This window comes from Hemiscyllium ocellatum, chromosome 3 (genome assembly GCF_020745735.1).
Source record: "Hemiscyllium ocellatum isolate sHemOce1 chromosome 3, sHemOce1.pat.X.cur, whole genome shotgun sequence".
Taxonomy (NCBI): Eukaryota; Metazoa; Chordata; class Chondrichthyes; order Orectolobiformes; family Hemiscylliidae; genus Hemiscyllium; species Hemiscyllium ocellatum.
Window position 1 is genome coordinate 54,327,468 of NC_083403.1, and position 15,577 is coordinate 54,343,044.

Consider the following 15,577-nt stretch of genomic DNA (forward strand, 5'->3'; position numbering starts at 1 on the left):
TGTCTGCCTCCACCACCATACAGGCAGTGACTTCCAGGTTCCAACTAGTCTCCAGGGTGAAAAATGTTTCTCCCCCATCTCCTCTAAATGTTCTGACCTTTACCTGAAACGTACGCCCCCTGGTCTTTGATCCCTCCACTAAGCAGAAACAAAGTTTCTCCATCTACCATATCAACACACCTCTATTTTATAGATGTCAAACACATTTCCTATTTACAACATAATTTAGACACAGAGCCAGCAGTGCCAATGATTTGGATTGAGTCTAGGTTTAAAATAGTTCTAGAAATTTCCAGTAGCTAATAGGTTTGCTTTGTTCCTAAGCTGGAGGCCTGCAAAATGTTATAAAATTGTATCACAAAAGCTGAACTGCAATATTGTCCATTTTTTAAAAAAAAACTTGGTCTTGCTGACAATTCTCAGAATGTTGTTATATTCAAGGTAAATGTTTAAATCAACAACTCCCTTACCTTAAGGAGAGAACAGTTGAGGCAGATTTTCAGAATCAAGTTATCACAGGAATAGTATTTCTCACTTCAAAACTATACACTTGAGAAGTCAACATTTACACAAATCAACTGAGTGTCATACAGCACAAACAGACCATTCAGCCCAACTCAACCACGTCAGCAAGTTATTCTACATTAATCTAGTCCAGCTGGTCTGTATTTGGCCAATATCCCTCTAAACCTTTCCAAACCATGCAGCTGTCTACGTGTCTTTTAAATGTTGTAATTGTACTCGCCTCTACCACTTCCTCTGGCAGCTCGTTCCATGTATACACCACACACTGCAGGGAAACAAAATAGCCCTCAGGTCCCTTTTAAATCTTTCCCTTCTCACCAGAAACCTATGTCCAGTAGGTTTAGATTCCCCTACCCTGGGAAAATGAACCATCTATTCACCTTATCTATGCCCCTCTTAAATTTATAAACCTCTATTAAAAAAAAAGTCACACCTCAGCCTTCTAAGCTCCAGGGAAAATTGTCCCAGCCTATCCTTGTAACTCAAAACCTTCCAGTCTCGGCAACATCCTTGTAAATCATTTTTACACCCTTTCCAGTTTGATAACCTCCTTCCTACAGTAGGATAACCAGAATTGTGCACAGTACTCCAAAGATGGCTTCACCAATGCCTTGTACTGCTGTAAAATGATATCCCAACTCAATGCTGACTGATGAAGCCAATTTATTAGATTCTAACACAAATCTAGTCAAGATTTTAAAATTACACAGATGAAATTAGGAGCTCAGTTAGCTAGGTTGGGATGCAGAGTATTTCAGAGTGGGTCCAGCTCCCAGAGATCATCATGAAGGTCCCACCTTCTCAACCTCACCTGAAGAGTGATGACCTTCAGGTTAAATTCATCAGCAGTAATCTCCCTCTACTGAGAGCACAACCTTAATATAGGACTACTGGGACTTTACCTTCAGATTACTTATAATTATGCATATGCAAGAGTGCAAATTTAATTAATTTAATCTCTATAAAACATCCACAATGACATCCTGGCTTCTGACACTAAATCCTAGTTGTTTTCTTCTTTGACCTTGTTGTCAGTATGTAGTTTTTCTTCTATTGCATTTTTCTTGACTGCCATGTCAGCATGTTATATTGTATTATCATCACGTATCACTTCCCACCAGCAGAGACAGCTAAAGCTTTTATTTGAAAATGTACCAGAATTCAGTTGAATTCCTGCCAGAGTGCAAATTCCAGCATTTGACCTCCAAGAGAATGAAGCTGACATTTTCTTCGAAGTTTATGATGATGATCAGGAAGCAAGACTTCATATACATAAGGAGACACAAAGAGACAAAAAAATAGCCCAGCTAATACAGTAAATCTGTTCCAACCTTGATGTAACTGAAGCATGACCTTCTGTACTCCATTTGTCTACCCTGAAGATTACACCACTTGGAGAGACAGCACTGACTATTTTTGACCTTCTTCCAAAATGGATGAGGAAAAACACAAACTAGGGGAGACAGGACTAATTTCATTGAGATATTGATTAAAAATCAAGAACAAATATCTTTCATCAGCTCCTGAGGAAATATCAAGCAGAAATTCTTTTGGATCAATGGCTAGGAGGGGGAGTGCTGTTGTGTGTGGGGATGGTAGCAGAGTGAAGTCTCAAGTTGCATTCAAGTTGCTAATCCTGCAAATACAAAATTTGCTTTTCTTTTTGCACGGTTTTGAAATGTATATTTTAAACACCAACATTAAATTACAGGCTGTTCTGCTAGGACACATGTTTCGTCAATGCGAATTTGTTATAACTTAATTGGTGAATTGGGGATGCTGCTCCTAAAGCCAGAACCTTTAAAACGTGTGTTGGCTGAAACACAATTACATTGTCAACACTAAGTGCCGTTTCTAAAGCATGATTTTTCTATAACATGGGGTTGCACAAGAACGCAGCCATTGCGCTGTGGAAGAACCGAATCTCCTTTGCTAACCAGGTGAATACAAGATAAAACGTGAAGGCATAGTCTTCAATTATGATAAAAGCAATTCTCATGTGCACACCAATATCACAAGTAATCATTGCCATGGGGAATTTGCTAACCTCTTGCATTGCTCAAAATGCACAAACTGTCACAAATCCATCGCTAGAAGAACTCCACTCCAGCAATTCCCAACTTCATGGGAATATAAAATGGAAAAAAATGTACAGAACTTGATTTTGGATTAGTATGGTCCCTTGATGTAGATTGTCCAAAAGCAAATACAATGTGTACATTAAAAAGGTCACTGGAGGTACACGGTTGATGTGTGATGCCCATGATGGGAACATACAACTTGGATACTCTGTTCCCTCCTGTGTGCATACCCAGGTACTCCTGGGGAAAAGAACTGTACTTCCTCTTGAGAGGATTGTTAAAAAAGGGACTAGGTGTCTTGGACGGATTTCTTGTAAAAGCAGTTAATCAAGCTGCCTTGGTCCCTAGGTTTGAATTTAGAATAATCTAGCTGCAGAACATCTCTAACACAATTTGTTCGAAATTCTATGCAACCATTAAGAGAGTTTAAACTTCTTGTTACTGTTTGGAGCCCTTGAGTTGAGTTTAAGTTAAAAAGAGACAAAAAAAAGAGAAACAGAGATAGAAAGAGACAGACTGGGGAGGGGCAGGGAGGGAAAGGAAGAACACGAGAGCGAGATCTGGAGAGAAAAACAAGTGTAAGTTTTAGAAGTACAACTCCAGATTTAACATAAATAGCAATATAGTTCTGGGCCAAGATGTTAACAATGCCTGTGGATTACACAACTGAGGATTGGGTGGAGGGGTTCTGAAGTGGAAACCTTGCCATAATGGAGTAAAAAAGGGCCTGGTAAATTTTTATTCATTCTTCCTCAGGATGTGAAGGTCACCTGCTGGGCCAACACTGACCACCCATCAGTCGCGAAATAAGTCATTGTAACACTACTCCGGCAAGTGTTTAATCATCCAATTGCTGATAAGTATCTGAGTTGAATTTATTGGAGATGTAAATCAAAATGTAGAAGGAAGGTGGAATTAGAAAGTTTTGATTTAAAAGTTTCAGCCTCCCTTTTACTGAAGTTTTAATATAGCTAACACAACTCCTATTTGAGATACTGTGCAATTATTCGTAGTTGTGTTCTCTTACTTAAGAATGTAGGTTTTGTTTTTAAAAAATGAATTTTATGACTTCATGCTTTTAGAGTTACCTGGTTTAATCGGATCTCTACACACACCAATAGGAAAGTCAGCCAGCCAGTTAGTTATCAGATTGTCAAAAATTTACACAAAAATAATATTCTTTAACAGTCAAAAGCTAAACAAATGATGCACAAACATTAAAAGATTCTATTAGACTGGTGCTCTATATATCCAGAGCAAAACAACGACATGAAATGCACTGTTATTTTTCTTTGCAGGGAAAGCCATCTGCATTGCCTGACCTGTGCCAAGAAATTGCTTGCTTCCCTTCCAAAAGAATCTAAAATCAGATTTCAGATGCGATTCAGGGCTCAAACGTATACCATAATCCGGCTCTACAGAAAAATTATTGCTTGCATTCAGGCAACAAAATTAACTTCCTCACTGTTCGATAACTTCCACCATGTCTTGTGCAAAGAAAAGCAAATCTTTCAAATTCAGGGTGCAGAAGTTATTCAGCCTATCTTGCCTGCACTAGCTCTTAGTATTTTAATCTCCTGCCTTTTCCCTGTAAAACCTGAACATTGCTTCCATTTAAAAATCATCACCTGATGTACTCTTGAATGCTTTCATTGAAGAAGTCCAGACCTTCGTTCTGAGCATTTCATACCCTAACTACTTGTTGTATCAAAATGCTCTCTCGCCTCACACTGGTCTCGGAAACATTTTAAAAGCTGTACTCTTTGGCTCTTGATTTTCTTTTTACAAGAACAGGTTCTCCCCATTTACTCACTCCAGATTCATAACTGAAAACCCCTTTCATTCTCCAAAGAAAAAACAGCCCCGACTTCAATTTATCTTCATAACTGAAATAGCTCATTCCTGGAATCATTTTTGTAATCTTCTTTTGCACTGTCCCCAATGCATTCACATCTTTCTGATCATATGGTGCTACGATTGTACACATACTCTAGCCAAGGTCTAATGTTGTGTTATAAAAGCACAGCACAACATCTGTTGTTATTCTACATTTTTTTTTAGGGCAGCACGGTGGCTCAGTGGTTAGCACTACTGCCTCACAGCACCAGGAACCCAGGTTCAATTCCAGCCTAGGGTGACTGTCTTGTGTGGAGTTTGCACATTCTCCCCATGTCAGCATGGGTTTCCTCTGGATTCCTCCCATAGCCCAACTATGTACAGGGCAGATAAATCGGTCACACTAAATTGCTCATAGTGTTAGGTGCATTAGTCCAGGACAGGGACTAGGTTTGGGTGGATTACTCGGAGGGTCAGTGTGCACATGTTGGGCCAAACAGCCTGTTTCCATACTGTAGGGAATTTAATCTAATGAAGACCGGAACACTAAAAATCTGTATCCAAATGTTCGGTGTTAGAAATCTATTAAAACGTTGAGCAAAAGCAGAAAGCAAATAATTCCAATCAACTGGGAGAACAGGAAAAGTAGCACATCCAAACTTTCCTGGTTCATCAAGAGAAAATGATTTCTTCCCTTAAAAACTTGATTGAACACTGGCTTGTAACAAATATGTAGCACATTTACATTTGGATATTACAGCCATTATCAACGATAAGGTGAGTCAGGTCAAACAGGAATAATCTATGCACCAGCAGAAAAATACACTTCCCAAGACATATACATTTGCTACAATTTGTATGGGACCTGGTCAGTAAACTGGCTGCTGGAGTTAATAATTACTTCACTTCTCAGAAACACAAAATCAAATAAAATCAATGTTCTCCATCTGGTGTTACAAACTGTGGGATTTTTAATGTTTATCTTCTCATTGGGAGCTGAGCAAAGTTAGCAATGTTAGTGACAAACCATGCCAAGCAGCATCAATACTATCCTATGCAAAGGACGAGCAAGTGGTGGTGGAGGAATGTAGAAGCAGAAACAAGACCTACATGTCTCACTCCACAGGGAACCTTTTGGTGTGTTCAAATTTCTGGAACCAAGGTGGAGCATAAGGAAACCCCCAAGTTTTCCAGCTCACCAACAAAATCCGTGGCGTACAAATCAGTCTTACTCAAATAAACACATGGAAATGCTAATGAGAAACTAAAATGAAGCAAATTGAAATGCAGGTAGTTATTCTATCAAAAGGGATGGTTGCATCCTTGTGCAAAGCCACATAACAGAAAAATCACACTTTAGAAACAGCACTCAGAGTATTGGCAACGTAATCACATTACAGCCAACACAATTTACAAGTTTGCACTTTAGAAACAGTGCCCTCAATTCATCACTCATTATAGTGAATCCATGCTGACAAAACGCATGTTATAGCGGAACAGCCTGTTTTCTGAAGATTACTTAAGACATCCTGTTATTGTTGAAAATAAATTCTGCCTAATAAATGAAAATTAATTCAGCCAGGAGTTTTGTCAAACCTCCTCAATAAGTTTTCATTATCTACAACTTAGCAACACAACAGGCAAGATCACCGCTGACACGAGGGCTATTTTCAATTTATTCTGTATGCCAGAAAGAGTGATGTCAAACCAAATACCGCAGTTCACTGGCGAACCATTTCAAGACCTGTACAAAGCAGGGAGTAACCCATATCACATCACTCCACTATTGGTGCTCCCAGAATTACAGTGGATACCATCAAATCAATGATCATTGGGCTGAGCAGCAAAGCATTGCTGCATTTTCATCCAACATCAACATCATCAGCATAGCACAACCTATGCTTTGAGGGAAAGTACAAAAGACCATGCCCAATCAATAGTCAAGCTGTTCCAAAACACTGGACTTTCTTTTCTCTACAAAGAAAGGAAAATGAGATGAAGTACGGACATATCAAAATAGCGCACTGAGTAGCCTTAATGTTGAAAATACTAATACTTTGATACCAGGATGGGTTTTGAAAATCACAGCCAGCCCACATCAAAAATCTATTCCTGATTATAGCATTATATTGCAAAGGAACAGATACCAGCTCAGACCAATTTATACCAATTCATACCACCCATGTACAGAGTAAGGAAGAACACTTAAGACAATAATGATTGCGCTGTTATTACATGACAACCACCAGCAACAAAGGAAACCAATAATTGTGCAGAAGAGAACAACGTGGTCCTCTCCAGGTCGGTGTATCACCAGAAGTTATGAAACCTTCAAAGCATTAATATTTTTCAAGTTTCAATGTAATCTTGCAAACTGTTGTACTGGTTAGTATAAATGACTGCTATATGTACGCACGTGTTGTCACTCCAATGTATACCTGTTGCTAGAAGCTTTTCTCTCTTGAAAAAGGAGAACTTGGTGTTAATCTCAGTCAATACATGGAGACATGATGCTGAAATATATCACATGGTATAACAGTGACAGAGTACAACGATCCCATTCACCATTTTATTTAGGGGTCACTTGAAACATGCTTCTCTTTATAAATAGAATAGCTTATCAGACCAGACATTATGGACCCAAGGAATCTAACGTAATCGTTAGCTGCAATAAGCATCTGCTGGATTCTTTAATATGATAATATCCACACCCAGTTTCTATGTCTTAGCAATATTTACATCTCCTAATCAGGAGAAGTACCTTGTTGGAGGTAAATGCGAATCACTTTTCAAACTTAAAATTAATATCAGGTCATGGATCAATCATGGATTCATTTGCACAATTGGGGCTTCTTTAAACAAAAAAATGCATATTTTTGTTTGAATTTGTCCAGTCAGAAAAGATAATTGAAGGCAAAGGTAGTCTGCATTTTGACGCATTTTTGCATCAGGCTACAACTCTAACACAGGTGCAAATATTCAAGTTAAATCTTTTTACTTTTCTAAATTAAAATTAAAAACATAGCATCAAGATTTTGCAAAAATGCATTATTCAGGAACAAATCTGGTGCACCAGCCACCAGAAAAGTTTTCAAAGTAATCAATGTCTGCTCTTAGTAAGCAGTAAGTCTTCACTTTGAAATTAGTTATCGTAAGGAAATGGAATGTGAAAACACCGCAATGTGTAAAGATCATTCTTTCCATAGAATCCATAATACTGTCGTCTATTTAATTAACTTAATCTATGGAAATACTCTGCTTCTTTCCCATACTGTAAATTATGGAAAGTTGGTTGTTGCAGTTGAGGAAAAGTTGAGGTTCTAAGGAACTTTATTTGTATAAAGTGCTTCATCAGATCAATACGATGGTCTTTAGACTAGCAATACCAAAATAAGGAATAGGAGTAGGCCATTCAGCCACTCAAGCCAGCCTTGCCTTTGAACAAGGTTAAGATTGTGTTGATCTGCCCCAGACCTCAACTCCTCTTTCATTCACTGAATTTTCAATTTCCCAAAATTTCAAAAAATCTGTGCCTCTTCACAACTTTCTGGGATAAAAAATTCCAGACAAACTATCCGTTGAAGAGATTTCTTTGCAATCTGTTTTAAAAGAATATACTTGCTCTGTAGCCATTTCCCTACTTTGATATTTTCCCATTGTCTTCTCAACATCTACCCTGTCAAACCCCACTCAGGATCCAAGTTTCAGTAAGACCAGCTTCGTTCTTCTCATGTCTAATGAGACAAGGTTGCTTTTATTTTTAAAAAAAAATTCTGCACCTTATTTCCAAGCAAATTTCTTTTAAACTCAGTCTCAAATGTCAGTATATCCTTTTGAAGTATGGGAAGCAAAATTGTTGCAGCCTTACTAAACACTCTCTACAATCGAAACAAGTTCATGTTTTTAAGCCCAAAATTCAACTGATCTTAATTCCCTATTGTAACTGCATGCTAACTTCTTACCATTTCAAGCACAAGGACATCCAAATCCCTCTCTTATTGGAAGCCCATCTTCATTTAAATTTTAGTCTCCTTTTGACATTTCCTACCAAAACACATGACCTCACACTTCCCTGCATTAAACTCCATCTGCCAAGTGTTTGACCGCTCACTCACTCAATCTCTGTATCCCCTGGCAGATTCTGTAGGTCCTCAGAGCTTGCTGCCCCTTCCTATAAAGTAGTTTGGACAAATTGACTTGCAGGAGTGAGCAAATATTAACATAGATGGCAAATAAACAAGGCCTTCAGACTGATCCTCATGGCACTCCACTAGTCATTTCTTCCCAACCCCAGGGTAAATAAAGACATCTATCAGTGCTCACACTAAATTCTGCACAGGCCTCAATCTTTACTAATACATGACCCTTAATACACTGTGCTCCATTCATGTGCAATAACTTTTTACGTGGCACCTTATGAAATACTTGGCTGTAGCAAGTCTACCTCCCTTTGAATCCATATTTGTCAGGCCAAATATTGAATGTCAAATCACAAACTTCAGCCAATATTAAAAAGTTAGCAACCAACTAGCTATCAAGATGGCTTCTGTGGATAGTTTACCTTTTGGCATTTCAACTACAGTGTAGACAGCAAATACATCACTGACATTGGACACAGATAACAGCATTTCAGTTCACTGTGGAACTCACACCTTACTGCTTATAGATGTGTCAGTGTCTAAATGTTATGAAATTTTCAGACTCTGCATGTGAGATACTGGACAAATTGAAAGATTGAAACTCAACGACCACTATCTAGATCCCCACAATGGTGTCCTCCAGGCAAACCAGACATCATGGGCTCCAGAAAGGTTCACGAGTCATACAATTAATAGCAGGTTCAGGGTGTGTACCATCATCTCAGTACCCAATAGATTCCTAACTAAAAAATTGGGTGCTCACCATTCTGATGGCCAGGCTCAAACTTTACATCACTTCTACTTTAAGTCACCAAATCCCTTCAAGTAACAACAGGGCCTATCATGTCAGGCACCAGAAATTGTCATTCAGAGATCAAATTAGCTCATTTCTAATGATCAGTGATTGTCTATGTCCAGCATATGAATGTGCATATATGTGGAGTGCGAACTTGTGAAGTTGTAATAATTCAGGGAAGAATAGGAAACTCCCTGAAGGACTTTTGCCTGAAAAGTCGATTTTCCTGCTCCTCTGATGCTGCCTGACCTGCTGTGCTTTTTCAGCACCACTCCAATCTTGACTCTAGTCTCCAGCATCTGCAGTACCCATATCTCCAAGTCCACATAAGACACTCAACATGCTAATGTCTTTCACAATGTTGACTTCCAGTTCTAGAAAACAAGTTAGCAGAATACAACATCCAATCATAGTTACTGTCCTTTCTCTTTTATTGCCCTATTTTCTCATTTACAGCACTCAAACTTCACACTAGGAGTCTCAGTCAAATGTAATGGAGGGAACAAGTAGCAAGAGGTATTCTGCAGTAAGCAAAGGCCTATTACAGCAGCAGCCCACAAGGAGACAATTTGTTTTATAAAGCAAAGTTACAATAGTATTAATCAGCTGACTGTTTTAGTCAATACCAAACAAAATGGGTGCCTAAAATAATATAGTACCATCTGAAGTAGATGTCCTCCAACAGGCAGCAGAATTAAGAACATCTAAGCAATTTTGGACACAGGTTGTCAGATGGGAAGAATGTTTAATTTCCAGTACAAAATTTATAGTCACACAATGGGCTTTGTATTTGTACTCAGTTAGGTTCCTGTCACCTGTATGAGTATTTACTAGGGCTTCATCATTATCAGTTTGGCTCAAACACCACATCCCCACGTAGAGTCAAAAGCATGGTGCTGGAAAAGCACAGACAGTCAGGCAGTATTCAAGAAGCAGGGGAGCCGACATATTGAGCATAAGCTCGTTATCATGAATGTGGGGTGAGGGGTGGGGGAGAAGGGGGCCGAGAGATAAATGGGAGGGAGTGGAGCTGGGGAAGCAGCAAGGTAGCAGGGAATGCAATCGGTAAATAAAGGTGAGAGGAGGCGATGGTGATAGGTTGGAGGGAAGGATGGAACGAATAAGTGGGAAGACAGAACAGATAGGACAGTTCAAGTTGGCAGCGCCAAGTTGGATCTGGGATGGGGGGGGGGGGGGTGGAGCGAGATGAAGCAGGTGAAAAATCAATGTTGATACCATATGATTGGAGGATCCTAAAAGTGGAAGATGAAGCATGCTTCCTCCAGGCAGCATGGAATGGGCGGTGGAGGCCCCCCAGGACTTCCATGTCCTTGGTGGAAGGGGAGGGGGAGTTGAAGCAGTCAGCTGCAGGGCGCTGGGGTTGTTTGGTGCGTGTCCTGGAGATGTTCTCTGAAACCTTCCGTAAATTGGCATCTGGTCTCCCCAGCATAGAGGGGGCCACATTGAGAGCAACAGACATAGTAGATGAGGTGTTTGGATGTTTAGGAAAATCTCTGCTGGATGTGGAAGGATCCTTTGAGGCCTTGGATGGAGTTGGGGAGTGGGGGAGATGTGGGTGCAGGTTTTACACCTCTTACGGTGGCATGGACTTAACAAGGGAGTCATGGAGGAAATAGTCTCTGCGAAATGCTGAAAAGGGGTAGGGAGGGAAATATCTCTCTGGTCGTGGGGTCTGACTGGAGGTGACAGGATGATGCATTGTATCTGGAGATTGGTGGGGTGGTAGGTGAGGACCAGAGAGGTTCTATCCTTGTTGTGGTTGGAGGGGTGGGGTTCAAGGGCAGAGGTTCAGGAAGTGGAAGAGATGTGCTAGAGGGCATGGTTGAGGTGAAATGGTGGTCCTTGAAATAGGAGACGATCTGGGATGTTCTGGGAGTAGAATTGGTCTTAATGGGAACCAGATGTGGCAGAGGAATCGAGTGTAACACATCTTCTGCCTTGCAACCCTACAGCCACAGGATCAATGTCAATGTTGATTTCAGTAGTTTCCTGATGTTCCCTCACCCAAACACATCCCAGATCCAACCCTCCAACTCGGCACCACCCTCTTGAACGGTCCTTCCTATCCATCTTCCTTCTCACCTATCCACTCAGACTTTGCACCATCACCCCTCACCTTCATCTAGCTATCTCATTCCTAGCTACCCTCCCCCCAAGTTCCACCCTGTTCATCTCCCTGTCTCCTTGGGGCCTACCCCCCACCAGTCCTGATGAAGAGCTCATGCTTGAAACGTAAACTCTCCTCCTTCTCAGATGCTGCCTGACCTGCTGTGCTTTTCCAGCACCACACTTTGATTCTGATCTCCAGCATCTGCAGTCTTCATTTTCTCCTAGCTTTATACATGATCAAAGTAAATTGGATCACCACTTCTGGCAAATTCACATTTTCTCATTTACTAACCAGATACTTTAGAGCCTCAAAACATAAGTCAAATCCCTACTTTACAGAAAATGTAGTAGTTTAGAATTTCATAATTGTGCAATAAGATTTTAAAGTTGAATATAGGGTGCAATAGTGACAGTAGAAATTAACAATGCAATACTCAAATTCCATTTACCATTTGTAGAAACTACTGATCATGACTGTACTTCATAAAGACAGGATAATATTGGAGGGCAGAGTTATCCAAGTCAACTCACCTGACTAACAAGTGATAAGGTTACAGATTGCAGGGATTGTAAATCTGCTGCTGATGGCCCATATTGGGCATGGATGTCCACCTTTGGTTTGCATGATCTGCTGGAATTTTATCCTACTTAGGGAGATGGTAATGCAACACATTATGGAGGGTTTGCCTCGAAGGAACAAGAGAGACTGTGAAATGGTCAGTCCTGTAAATACTACTATCACGGACAGATGCATCTGCAACACATATTAATTGGTGACAACAAGATCAAGTAATTTTTCCCATCTAGATGGTTCCTTCAATCTCTGCTGCAGACCCAGTTGAGCAGATATGTGCTTCAGGAATCTACTGAGCCAGTCTTGGTGTTGGACATGGAAGTGCCTCACCCAGAATGCAATTGTTGAACACAGAGATAATTTTTGAGGACGACAGATGTCATTGCAGTTGTTTAACCTGATTTCAAGTGTTCAACCCCTTCACCTTGGGAAGAGAGAAAATCTTTAAATAAGCCAAGCCTGCATGATCTCCAATTTAAGATCAATATTTTAAAAGTATTTTTTTTTAAATGCTAATCAACTTTTAATCTTTTCATCTGTACTTCAAGTGAATAGCTTTACCCTTAGTGGAATAACAGTGCATCAATTGTGCATGCAACAAAACTTCTTGACTTGCTTAAAGTGCTGTTTTTCTCAAATTGAAACACTGAAAAACTGCAAAGGGATCTATGCAGACATGCAGTTCACCCATCGAGGGCACCCCTGGTGTAGTTGTAATACTTGGGCAGAATAGAGGGGGGCATACTCCTCCCATTGCTGAGATTTTCGTGCTGGATGAGGCATTGCGCACTCAGGCATAGCAAAGCCATTTGGAGAGATGGTCAGATTTTAAAGGCCAGATCTTCACCCGAAGCCAGCACAATTCTGGACTTCATGCATCCACTTTGGAAGCAGTGATCCCCAGGGTCTGGCTCTGGCTCAGGTCAGGACCGCCGACCCCGGAAATGGTTTGGATGCAGTCACAGGGACAGCTGGCTGTGGAGGAGGACTGTTCAAAAACAGCTGTCTTGTTGCTGTGGGACTTCCTGACAGCTGAAAGAACAGAAAAAGCAGAAAGGCCCTGCAACATTCACAATACTCCCCCACCTCTCCACCCCATCCAAGATAACCAAATTACTTTTCTTCCAATTATTTTACCTTTAAATCAAAAAGATTCAAGACAGGCAAGTATTAGGCTTCAAAACACAGTTTGCTTCCTTACACACCTTATTTCTGTGATCCATGGGTTACAGTTGACTCAGTTAGTTGCTTTTAGCCCCAAAACAAATAAAAACTAGCAGCTTGAATGAACAGGCTTCCTTCCTGCAACACTAATTATGTAATTAAAGTAAATTAACTTAATTACAGGCCCTACTTAGGAAACAGGACAACCTTGAAACCAATAAGCCTCTCTCCACTGGCCTGGAATGGTTGCCCAGATCCTTTCCAAAATGGTAGACAAATGTACCCAATCCCATTGCACAACATCTCAAATAAGCAGTCTATAGATTGCAGGTCTTCATATACACTTAAGTGGGTTCCCATTGCCCTCTGGTCATTTCATAGAATTTTTTTTAGAAAAGTGACCATTTGGCCCTTTGAGGGTACTCTGCCATTCTGGCTTTCTCCCCCCTCAAACCCTTTGATTCCTTTCACCCCAAGAACTATATCAAACTCAGTTGTGAAAATCATTTCCCTACCCTTTGACCTCGAGAAAAATAAAATCCACAAAAGAAATAGAAGTTTACATTTCTACTGAATCGATAGGAGGTTTCGTACACCATAAATATATCAATGATAACTATGCCATTCCCAATGTTACATTATTATGCAAGGGGCCATTTGTAAGATTACAATATAGATGGAGACAGACATAGGCAAGATTCATATTTTTTTGTTACAGCCACGCCAGCACACATTACGCAAGGCAACAATTTGATATAGCTTTTGGGGTCACGATCACAAAAAGGGCACAGATACCTGCAGTGATTCAATGGTTTCAACTGCAACAATAAATTCTAGCAGATTCTATGAAACCAAGTCAACTAGCCATATGAAAAGGTCAACACCAAACTACAAGTAGAAACATGGCAGCAGCATATTTGAATGAGTGAGTGAGGGAGTTAATTGTGACTGACCAAGTATTCTCTGTTTAGGGTGTGTCCCCATTACTGTCCAGAATATGTGGAATGGATTTATCATGACTGCAGGTTCCCAGCTCCCATTAATAACTGGCCACTGTATCAATTAACACATGCAGACCAGCCACTTAGCTGAAACACTGGATATCCTCCAGCCTGTTCAACAGTAAGAGATTTTTTTTTTAGAAAAAGCAAAAACATTTTAGACAGGAAATACTGACGCTTCATGGTATATTTTTGCCTCTCTAACTCACACTTATTCAGCTGTCAAACAAACAAACAAACAAACCTTAACATTTACAATTATTTGGAAATGATGCGTTGGAACAAACTGAACTCATTGAGTGGAAGTTCTAAAACCACAGCCTCAGATTTAAAAATAAAGTCAGCTTTCCACCTTAAAGTAAAGGGGATTCTGTGAAGTAATTATCTTCTGCTTTCAAATAATGCTTTCATGTCTAGGAATTCAAGTTAACAAAGCATTATTTTGGTACTACAGCAAAAAAAAACCTCAAATTTTCAAAAGTCTGAAGTCCCTCAACATTTAAGTATTTCAATCTGCACTTGTTACAAAGGCATACAAGGCTATGGGTCAGAAAATGGGATTAGAATAGTTAGTTGGTTGTTTTTGGCGCAGATCTGATGGCCGTTTCTGTGCTGTGGATCTCATGATGAGAACTGTGAAGAATATTGCAAGATCTGAGCTTTTTTTAAAAAAAAAATTGTTCTGTGCTGGAGTGTGTAAATAAATTTGTTCAAATGTTGTTGAGCCTGAAGTTAAGCATGCATTAAATTTTAGTCAGTACAACACAACAAAGAAGTGACAATGAGGATAGGATGAAAATTTCTTTTACATTTTTCTTTCAAAGTAAAGGATGTGAAATGCTGACATTTTCATAAACTCCAAGTTAGTGCAAAAATGAGTCAGTATGGTACATAAAATAAAAACAAAATGGCAATAGAGACATATTTGGAGATCTTGGAGAATTCAACCCAAAGACAGCAGGTGTAATTAGCAATTAAAGTTACAAATTTGGCTGAAAGCAAATAAAACCGGAACTGCAGATCCCAAAATCACATTCAAGGAGCATCACCACTTAGTGCCGATTTTCTATTTCCATATACCTTTGCATGTTAGTTTTATCCAAATAATCAGCCACTACCCACCCCGCAACAAATGCCTCAACTGAACCTGCCTTCGCCACACTACTAGACAGTGTATTCCTTACCCTAACTACTCAGTGAAAGTTTTTCCTCACTACACCTTGGTTCTTTGCAGATTAAATTTTAATCTATGCCCTCTTGTTCTTTTTGCAAGTGGATAAAGTAATTGTTTTCCTCATAGTGATGGTACCAGGACGTTTTTGACTTACTGA

General features: G+C 39.8%; 1 protein-coding gene across 1 annotated transcript in view; it reads right to left on the minus strand.

Moving 5' to 3' along the window:
• The window catches only part of me1 (malic enzyme 1, NADP(+)-dependent, cytosolic), a 425,357-nt gene that overhangs the window by 279,612 nt on the left and 130,168 nt on the right, over window positions 1-15,577 (minus strand). The gene's annotated exons all lie outside the window — the stretch shown is intronic.